Source organism: Etheostoma cragini, chromosome 4, assembly GCF_013103735.1.
Source record: "Etheostoma cragini isolate CJK2018 chromosome 4, CSU_Ecrag_1.0, whole genome shotgun sequence".
NCBI lineage: Eukaryota > Metazoa > Chordata > Actinopteri > Perciformes > Percidae > Etheostoma > Etheostoma cragini.
In genome coordinates, this window is record NC_048410.1 from 21,713,358 (window position 1) to 21,725,307 (window position 11,950).

Below are 11,950 nucleotides of genomic sequence, written 5' to 3' on the forward strand. Positions count from 1 at the left end.
AATATATATATATATATATATATATATATATATATATATATACTGTACATAGTGGCATCTTTCTTCACTGTTCTTTTCCATTGCTTGTAACAAACTGGTACCCTATTATTTTACTACGTATACTGAGCATCAATGCCATTGAATGGGTCTTATTAGAGGTATGAACAAAGGACGTATGTGGTTGTGTGGTTTGGAGCAGGTCTGTTTGTGAATTCATTTGACAATACATATATTCTTTTCCAGATTTCATGTAGTTGTATCTTACCGCTTAGTTTGATTTTTCTGTCCAATTAAAACATACTTAGAACTGAACTAAACAGAATTAAGCATTTCTAGTGTAACTTACTATATTATTCGGAAGCTTCACAAATGCCCTTTATCAGGTTATTTACTTACAGAAGAGCCATATTCCAGAAATGCAACACATTAATAAAATTTCCCAAAAGTACTGTCATCTCAAGTGTTGAGCTTGATTTGGCTTTCTTGTCAGTAGCAACAGCAGATGTTTTACAAAGACAGATGTTTATGAGATCACTTCTTTGAACAATTAATAACCAATCAGAACCTTTCCTTTAGGATTTTTTGCATTACAAATGAGATTTGGCTGATATTGTGGTCCGTACCGGTGAACTTCTGAACTCTGATGATGGAATAGATATTTCTTTTCTATCCACATAAAAAGATGCAAAACCTGATCTCATTCATTTACATATCTCCTCCAAGTAATTGCAGGTGTTTGTATTCCCCCAGATGTTAAATTGGTGAAATTCTCTTTTTTAAACCGACGTAATTGTCGACACCAACTATTACACAGGATAGAGTTACAGAGTGTATTGGTGTTTGAAGCACGGAGAGAATGTGTGAGTAAATGGTCCTATGTTTCAAGAGATTTGATCTTAGAGGTGAGACAGCATAAACTAATCCAGGTGTTGAAAAAGTACATATGTGGCTGTGAGAGGGTTTGTATGATCAGTGTGTCCTTGCTCTTTCTTCTCCCACCCACTCCTCATAAATTAGAGGATGGTTTTTTTTTTCTGTTTTTAAAATAAGGGCTTCAGTGTGTTCGTATTTATGTCACTATCAGCCTCGCACATCTGGATCCTAACAAGAACATATGGAGGCAAAATCTGCTTACCATATTACACAAGGATTACACTATGGCTTTGATTATTGCTCTAAACTCTTCATGGCATTTAGAGTGGTCATGGCCATGTTTTGAAAAACTGCCTTCTGGTTCTCTGATAACGTTTTAGCTAGTAGAAGCAGCGCTACGCTACAGAATGGATTAGACCCAATTTGTGATTTACGAACATTACAGTTAGTTAGACTCGTCTTTAGGGAATCTGAATGACCAGACATCCATGAGAGGCAGGTTACATCAGTGGCTTCTTCCTGCTCTGGCACTGCAGGGCATCAGGGATTTGAAACCTGGCTCTCCCACTGATCTCCTGTAAAACTCATTTGCAAGAGCCACATTTAGTCACTCAGACCAGACCTCCTCTGCTGTTTATCACAGATTGTGGACATCTTTAGACATGGCTGGGAATAACCGTAACGGCGGAGGAAACATGGCTGTGAATAAACGTAATGGAGGAGGAAACATAAGTCACACATGGTTGTTATTGGAAAGTAGCATTTGATGAATGTTTCCAGGGTTCAGATGTGAATTTGTAGTTCACAGACTTTTATTTGCTTAATTTAATCAGACTGGTTGCTCGAGGGAAAGAATATACAAGAAGGGTATTTTATTGTTTGTTTCTGGTGTTGTAGCAACTTATGTAACCACAAAATGTTTTTGAAATTTTAATTTGGCAGCAGGATGCAGCCAGTTGTCGACCTTGGGAAACTGTGTTGGCATTTCTTTCTTTCTGAGCCTTTCTCATTCCAGTAACTCTGCTGTTGGTGGAAGGTCAGGATGGGATAAACTGTACATTATTGCTTTATCTTATAATCAATGCAATTTAAGCATCCACATCTGTTCTTATATAATGGGATGCAGTCTGTCTTTTAGGGGGATAAGCAATTCAATGTGTGCACAGTAGATGACAGGAAGACCATTATGACCTTAGAAATAAAAAGGATTTAGATCCATTTGATGTCTACGTTTATGGCTCATGTTTAAGGTAGCCTTTATGGGAAGATACTGCAGGATGTCTGGCAAAAAGGAAGTGATCTTTTTCTTCCTTCAACCCTGATTCTGATAGTAAAATTGTAATAAAAAATTGTAGGGACTATGAAATGCACATGGTGAGAAAATGAGGATTTTACAACAATATATATATTTTTTCCTGGTACAAAAATATCTTGTGTGATTTTAAAATGGAAATGCATAACAGAACAGCTGCTGCCAAATAGGGAGCCAAAAGTAAGTATCCATATTAAAGATCCAATCTTTAAAGTAAGTTTCATTGTGAGTTGAGCATTTTTTTTAATGAAAAGTAAAGAAATCAAAACCAGAAATGGAAAAAAAAAATACAGACTTGTTTTATTATTTATTAAATTAAAACATTCCTTCCAGAACAACAAGGTGTTGCTAAATACAGTGTGAACTGCCAGTGACATGAACGATATTGTTAATGGTGGACCACGGATCAGTTTGTCTGTTTGTAAAGCAACACTGTAACTCTCAATTACTCTGAAGAAAGAAAGCGTGTGCTCAGTGGTGATCCACATCTGGCCTTCATCAGCCACATCAACTCAGACCCAGTGTTTGAGCAGACAGCTGACTTCGTGGAACTGAGCAGGAAGTGAGGGCTTAATCTTCATTCTATGAAACATTCAGATTTGATTACCACAAAGACGTAGCAGAGCACAATGTAGCACCGGTCGTCTTCCGCAGCCAGCTTCAGCATTCCTGATCAACAACATTCATATTACATATTATATAGGATGCTCATTTGCAGACACTTGGGATGAGGCCATATTTACATAAGCAGATTATATGGAACTGTATTCTTTTGCTTAGGATTGAACAACATACTGTATTAAACATAAAACAACTAAATTAACTTGTGTGTGTTGAACTCTGAAAAGAGGTGATTCAAGCAAATTCTCAGTGATCAATGTTTCCCTAACTCATTACCCTCACAATCCATAAATAATTTAACAAAATAAGGCTGGCACTTTTATATTCATAATACCAGCAATTGCTTGAACAGGGATTACATTTCATATTCCATCTGTAATCACCTGTTGGAATAAAAAACTTGTGGTTCATGTAAGTGCCACAGGCCATGCCTTATACCCTAAAATGCAATCTCCGCCTGTTCGTCTGAATCGAGCACGGTAAGGGTAGGCTATAATGCCATAATGCTAAACTCTTGAAAAATACTTTATTTTTAATTTCAGCTGGAGACAAAGTTTGTTTGGACTTCATGCTTCTTCTGGTGAGCTATGGTGAAAGAATGTTGTATAACCCTTTTTTACCATTATTTTATCTTGAAATACAAAACAACTTAGTTATTTCCAGACATACAGTACATACATACATACATACATACATTTTTATACTTTTCCAGGTCCTTACTTTTTTTGGAGCCAACAACCAGTGGTGGAAGAAGTATTCAGATTTGTTGCTTCAGTAAAACTACTAATAACACACTGTAAAATACTCTGTGACAAGGAAAAGTCCTGCATTGAAATGTTACTTAAGTTAAAAGTATGGAAGTATCATTAAAGTATTAAAAGTTAAAGTACTCAATGCAAGGGATGGGGTTAAATCCTCACATCTTAGAAACTGGAAATGATCCAAACAGTATTTATAATAAAACATTTTATTTGATAAACTACATGTTTCGTGTGCAAATATCTTAATTTGTAAAGTTAGTAGTAACTAAAGCTGTCAGATGAGCGGAGTATAGAGTATAGTATTTCTCTCTGGAGTGTAACAGTAGACGTAAAAAGTATCATTAAAAGAAAAGTACAAGTACTTCAGGTTTGTACTTGAGTAAATGTACTTAGTTACGTTCCACCACTGCCAACAACAATGTTATTTCAGGAATGCTTGTTGCTGCTGCATGTAGTCATGACATCAATACTGTTGAAATCACAATTTTGAGAGAAGAAAAAGAGACCCGGCCAATTTCACAACTGGCAGCAAATACTTCTCACCCCGTTCTTCAGAAAAATAAATGGGATTGAACTCTGGTGTGTCTGTAGACAATGTATTTCGGGATAGGCTACATGGGTTGCATTTGAATTAATTTGAACTAATTATGTGTTCAAACTCTGTTGCAATAACAGTGTGCTTGTGAGCAGACTCTGTGTTAGACTCTTGACCTCGGGTTGTTTAATCTGGTTTTGGTTCAACCAATAATTCTTAAACTCAGTCTCAGGAAACTCTTTTGTGAGCTTATCTTAAACAAATTGAGCACCTGACCTAAGTAAAGATCTAAAGGATCGGTGCTAAGCCCACCAGCCAAAACCCGGCTAAGCATGTGCCCTCTGACCTCAACTCCCCACAGCCCAGATCAGCCTGGGGCCAATAGGCAGATAGCCTTTCAGGAAAAGGCTCCCCAACTCTGGAAGACAATGGCTGTGTTGTCTATAACAGAAAGGACCATTTCTGCTTTGGATTCAATTTCTTCTAGAACAGAAGAATTCCAAATATTTCACCACCATTCTGTTATTTCATTTGAGTCTGTCTGAGTTTTCACTATCACGAAAGCTTCTTGTTCTCAACCAACAATGGTAATTTGAATCCATATCTGCACCTAATGTAGTAGTTCTCCACGGTTATTTTGAAAACGTTTGGCTTTATATCTTTTCATTGTCTCCACCAGCTCTTGAATATGTTCAGAACTTCCTGTACTTCCTGTTCAGCCTCGTCGGTGTCTATGACATGACAGGATTCTCAGCACATCTGTGTTTACAGCTGTGTAATGATTATTGAGGGATGTTCTCTCTCTAGTTAGTTTGTTTACAAAGGCTTCAGTGTGTATGTGTGTTGGTGGGAGGTTGTGTTGCTCTGTGAGGACTGATGTGCTAATGGTTTAAACTATCACATCAGGAAAAGACTTCACTTCCTTCTTCTTGGATCCTTCACTCAAAATGGACTGACAAACCTGTTAGGCACTTCTCTTTTGAAGGATAAATGCAAAAAGTATCAGTGTCAACTCTTGATTTATTGTTGTGTACATACAATTTCAATTGCATATTAACATTTGGTTTCTTATATCTCTTCCTTACTGCCACTATTTTACTTAGAAGGCAGATAATTTAGTCCCGTTAACTCCAAGCAGTCTACAAATGCCTCATACAGCTGAGCAATTTCTGAAGCATAACATATACTTTTGAATTGATATCCTACTGCTTTAAATATATGTACTTGCAGAGCCTTCAAACATACACTACATGTTGATACATTCAGACCCTTCTTAATTTTCAGTTAAGCATATGTTTTCATACAAGAAACAAAAAAGTAAATTCATGTAATCTTATTTATATCATTGTTTGGTACTTTCTTGTCATTTCTGTTTGACTTTCAGACCTAGGAAGGAGCTGCTTTTCAGCAGCCGACTCAAGTTTTAGATGGGACCAAGTAGGGTTTTTCAACGTTTTCAACCATATTTAGTCATTAGAGATGTTCCAAAACCATTTTATCCATCCCTATTCTGATACCTGAAGTGTGTGTGGGTGTGAACATTAATTACTGCAGTGAATCTCCTCCTCATGTACTGCACCAGACTGGCCATTTTTTTTGCCATCCTGTACCTGTCCCGCAGGTACCATTTGGATCTACCAATCCTATGAAGGGGTTGTTACACGTGGGGTCTCACAGTCGGGACATTGCAATGTATTGCCCTGGCCACATCTGCGGTCCTCATGCGTCCTTGCGCCATGCCTAAGGCAAGTTTACGCAGATTAGCAGGGACCCTGGGCGTCTTTCTTTTGGTGTTTCTTTTTGGTGTTTCAGTCAGTTGAAGTGTCTCTTTACTTTTCCTAATTTTCTTATGACCTTAATTACCTACCGCCCTTAACCCGTTATTGTCTTTTTGACTATTCAACTGCTAACCCTATATGGATGTTAAATGATTGCCATTGTTGTTGCATGGCCTGGCTCAGGTTAAAGCCTTGTAAGATGCAAACAAATACATACAGAGAATAAATGCCATAAAACCTTATTTTTGTATCTAGTTTGACAGTCAATCAGAAAAAGAACATCAATAAACTACTTAAAAGTATTTCATTTGGTGTCAGATTGTGCATAGACACGGCACAGCCTTATAGACGATATCAGAGGCCTTTCCGATACATTTCCAAACAACTATTACAATAATGTAAATGAATAAATAGGCCAAAAAATAGGGTTTATATTTCCCAAGAAAGTTTAAACTCTAAAAATATGAACAATTAACTGGCCTGGCCAGTCTTAAAAACTACTTTAAAAAACATTGAACAATTGTTGGTAATGTGTAATTTGTAGCATATAGGCTTAAACATGTGTAAAACGTGTCTTCATCACAGTAGCTATGTTTCCATCCACACGTTTTTATCCAAATTGATATCAAATGAAAAATGCCTTATGGAAAAGTTAAAATTTGATGGAATTTCATGAATATCGACTCAAAGGAAATATATTTGGTCTCATCAGATTTTCTCTTTATCGATATACGACTTATGGAATAAACACTGATGGAAATGTTATTTGCCGTATAAATAATTAATTGCAATTAATTTTTAGGTCATTTTATGGTTGCAACCCACCACAAAACGGAGACGTTTTAGTCAATTTTCGCCCAGTATTTCCGCTCTGTTGGCACACGTGGCAGGTGTCAACAAAGAGAGATGTAAGTCGACGAATGAGGAAACGAGACTTTTTGAATTTAATTTATCAGGAAATCTCAAAGGAAATGGCCAACAAAGGTTAGGAAAAGGCGCGGGACGTCCTCCTGAGTAAATGGAAGGCGCTCAAACAGCGAGACATGTCTCAAAAAAGCGTGCCTGAGGGAAAATAAAAGGCAAATGCATCTGCATCATCATAACAATGTGTTGATGGCGTCATTGTTTTCTTATTAAAGCTTGATATGTTGCTATCAGCTTGCACATAAGCACTATTACAACTTCATTTGTATGTAGACGGCACAATCCATTTTGTCTAGAAAAACTTTGTTGGCAAATCTTTGCTTCAATGTTGTGCGAATAACTGCGAAAATGAATGGAAACACTAAAACTCTAAAAGTAATTCGATATACCAATTTGATCGCAAAAAACGGCATGTGACGTCATTACGCACAGGTTTTTATTCACTTTAAAGCCATTGGATGGAAAATACACTTTCATCAGCTTTATTAGCATGTGTTTTTTGAGTAATTCGACTGCCAAGTGGATGGAAACGTAGCTAGTGATTATGAATGTGATCTCAATGTCAGAGGATGTACGTCAGTCAAAGTGGCATTCTGCCACAATAAGGGTTTGTGATCAAGTCTGCCATTCTTTACAAGGCACTATCTCCAAGTTGGCTCCCTGCCCACCACTGATGCCCTGCAGCATTGATTCAGTTTTTTGCTGATGGGTGATTTACTGAATAAGTGGAAAACATGTTTGACAGAGGAGTCTGCTGTCACATCCATGAACGCCAATGTATGTCATTCAGTCAGTTGGAATGGTTTCCTTGTTTAACATACTTGTTGTATATTGCCTTTTTTATTCAGTGTCATTTCCTCTTATGGGTACATACAGTTTTTTTTTCTAAACTTAAGCACCAATTCTCTAGAGAGTAACCCCTGATTTCCTGATATGAACTGACACAAATGTATTTCCACCTGGGACAACAATATACATTTTTTTGTATCAATGTATTACAGCTTTAATCTATATATTTTAGATTTATGTTTATTCGTTTTCAACCATGTGCTTAACCAGATAAGAAACATTTTATAAACTGCAAAATGCTTTTATAAACAATTCCCCTAGGAACCATCACCCTATCGTGGTGGAGAAGTTTGTGTGTCCCAATAAACCTGAGGGCTGTGTTGTCTGGAGCTTGGTACTCTTGGTAGGGTCACCCATGGCAAAGTGGTTTTAGATGAGTTATTTAGAAAAAGAATGGTTCATAAACCCCTACGAGTCATCAAGGAAGACTTGAAGTTATCCTGGCCGGAGGAAGCCTTGGGCCCCCGTCTGAAGCCAGGCCCAGATAGAGGGCTTGTCAGCGAGCACATGGTGGTGTTTTGCACAGCCCGAAAAAGCAACGTGGAACCTCCCTCTCCATCCCATGGGCCCATCACCTGTGGGAGGAACCGTTGGGGATGGGTGCGCTGCCATACGGATGGAGACACATGAAGAGGCGTGATTTGGAAGTAACGGCCTCCCAGATCTAAATCTGAGTGGTTGTTCATTGTTGGACTTCTGTGCTAGTCATGGATAATTTCGGGTAGTGTGGTTAAAGGCGGAATGTCTGGAGTAGGCCCCTGACAGACTTTCAAGTCTCAGGAGGGGGGAAACCGGGGAACCATGCAAGCTGTGTACAGAAAGGATTGGGACGCTGTTGACCTCAACTGATGAGGTAACAGGGCGCTTGAAAGAGCACTTTGAGGAACTCCTATATCCAACTAAATAAGTGGCAGAGCTGGAGCATGATGGGGGTTTGTTGTCAATTTCCCTGGTGGAAGTCGCTGAGGTAGTCAAACAACTCCATAGTGGCAAAGCCCGGGGGATTGATGAGATCTGTCCATAAATGCTAAAAGCTCTGTGTGTGGAGGGGCTGTCTTGGATGGCTCACCTCTTCAAGATTGCATAGAAGTTTGGGACAGTGCCTAAGGAGTGGCAGATAGTGGTGGTGGTGATTTCCCTTGTTCAAATAGGGGGACCAGTTGGTCTGTGCCAATTGCAGGGGTATTACACTTCTCAGGCTCCCTGGTAAAATCTACTTTAAGGTGGAGGGTTCGAACAATAGTCAAACTTCGACAACTGTTCAGATCTACACTCTTGCAAGGATCTTGGATGGAGCCTGGGAGTATGCCCTACCGGTCTACAAGTGTTGTAGACCGGTAGCTCTGTGCTCTGTGGCTCTGGAGAAGGCGTATGACCGGGTTTCCTGGGAGATACTGTGGGAGATGCCGCAGGAGTATGAGGAGAGGGGTCCCTTCCTAGGGCCATCCAATCTCTGTATGACCAAAGCGAGAGCTGTGTTGGGGTTCTTGGCAGTAAGTCAGACTCATTTCAGGTGAGGGATGGCCCCTGCCAGGGCTGCGCTTTGTCACAAATGTTATGCGTAATATTTATGGACAGGATGTCGAGGCGTAGTCAGGATGTGGAGGGGTTGCAGTTTGGTGGGCTGGGGACTTCAGCACGGCTTTTTGCAGATGATGTGTTCTTGATGGAATCATTGGCCTGCGACTTTCCGCAACCTGTCAAGCAGCTGGGATGAGGATCAACACCTCTAATCTGAGGCAATGGTTTTCAGCAGGAAACCGAGGGAGTGCCTACTCCAGGTAGGGATTAAGTCCTTACCCCAAGTGAAGGAGTTCAAATACCTTGGGGTCTTGTTCACACATGAAGGGACAATGGAGCGGGAGATTGGTAGTGCAGCGGGTGTGATATTACATTCAATTTATAGCAGCAAAAAAGAGAGCTGAGCCAGAAGGCAAAGCTCTCAATCTACCTAACCGGCTGCTCCTTTTGCATCTGGTAAGGATACCCCCTGAGCGCCTCCCTAGGGAGGTTTTCCAGGCACATCCAGCTGGGAGAAGGCCTCAGGCAAGACCCAGGACTTGGTGGAGGGATTATGTCTCCAACCCGGATAAGTGGACAAAACTGGATGGATGGATGCTTTATAAGCTATGATAAAACCTTTTCAAGTGGTAACCAAATGCATGAGCCAGACTGGACCTCTGCTAGGATGTCTCATGTGACTTACAAGGCCATAACACCAGAAATTCATCTGAGTTTTTGATAATTTTACAAACTCATTTTCTCTTTTACAAATGCCTTTTCATGACATGAATGTCTTTGAGTTGAGCCCATCACAGTAACCAGTACACAAATAATATAAGCCTGACAGTGAAAATCAAAAGGGCACAATTTCTCTTTCATTACATGTCCAGAACCCATCAGTTCAAAGATTGTCCCTTGAAATCAAATATACATGAAGTGGGACACTTTGTCACAAGGGCTAGAGAGACACACACACACACACACACACACACACACACACACACACACACACACACACACAGAGGATCAGGTGACCCTTCCAACATTTTGTGTATGTCATCAAACCTTCCCCCTCTGCTAAGGACACATTGATTGAAACACTGGCCTGTGTCTCTTAACAGGGATTTTTTTCTCTCTCTTCGTGTCCAGATACTTGGATGGGAGAAATACAGTAAATGCTCTAAGTTTAGTGCCAACAACGTGTCCTTGTTTTTTTCCTTCTTTTTGTTGGAAGACCCCCTGATAAAGAGGAAAAGAGAGCATTGTGTCAGCAGTAAAGCTGAATTAGAACAGATTTTCTTTTAATACAAAACATGTTTACGCTTTTACAGCACTAGTTCTGTCCAACTTTTCTGTCTGTTCTTACCCTTTTTCTTGTTTGTTTATTGTTCTGTTGTGGCTATTGGAAAATTGTGTATATATTTTTCATTCTCAGTTCTAAGGACATGTCTTGGATAGTTGTAAAAGGTTTATCTAGTTGGTAAACAATTTCTTATGGCATACTTTTTAAAGCAGTTTCTCTTGCTCTACTTCCTCTTCATATTCAACAAATCTGCATCTCAATGCCAACATACAGGACCAATACAACAAGAAGCGGTGTTCCCTATTGTGGTTGGGGAGTTGTGAGATCTTCACTTTAATTTATTCTATCCAAATGGCAACTTTTGGACATGAAATAGGAAGCCAATGTGGAAATGCCTTAAACTTGTATTCTATCTTATTTGCAGCAGGCTTAAAAAATAAGTCAGTTTCTATAGAAGTCTATGGGGTAATGACCCTACTTCTCTCTTGATTTATTACCTCAGCTCTACCTAACAGTTTTATGCCTCAATTGCTAGTTTTAAGTCTTATTCAATACAGTATGATGTATCAATTTGGCTTGTTCAACTTGTTCATCAACACAAAGGCTTATCAATGCCAACCATGGCACTGTGGTAATTAAAATAGAGGTTAACAGTCATAATGTTGTTCTCCCTCTGGCAAATAACTGAGATTTTTTGCAGCATGCTTCACTGAGCAGAGATTTCCTGTCCTCTGTCCACATTTCTGCACTCTGACATAGCCATACTTAGAAAATAAAGAAAATACAGTGAGGAAAATAATTATTTGAACGCCCTGCTGTTTTGCAAGTTCTCCCACTTAGAAATCCTAGAAGTGTCTGAAATTGTCTTTGCAGGTGCATGTCCACTGTAAAAGACATAATCTAAAAACAAAAAAAATCAACAATGTATGATTTTTTAACTATTTAATTGTATGATACAGTTGCAAATAAGTATTTGAACACCTGAGAAATTCACTGTTAATATTTGGTACAGTAGCCTTTGTTTGCAATTCCAGAGGTCAAACATTTCCTGTAGTATTTCACCAGGTTTGCACACTGCAGAAGGGATTTTGGCCCACTCCTCCACACACAGATCTTTTCTGGGCTGTTGCTGAGAAACACAGAGTTTGAGCTCACTCCAAAGATTCTCTATTGGGTTTAGGTCTGGAGACTGATTAGGCCCCGTCAGAACCTTGATATGTTTCTTACAGAGCCCCTCCTTGGTTCTCCTTGCTGTGTGCTTCCGGTCATTGTCATGTTGGAAGACCCTGACCGACCCATCTTCAATGCTAAGGAGGTTGTTCCCCAAAATCACGCAATACATGGCCCGGTCATCCTCTCCTTAATACTAGAAGTTCCGGGATTCCATACTAGAACTGCCGTGAGCGGTCATTTTGACCGCCAGATTCCAAACTCTATAATCTGTCTTGATAAATACCTAATTGCAATATTAATGCAGGTATTGTGTTAGGA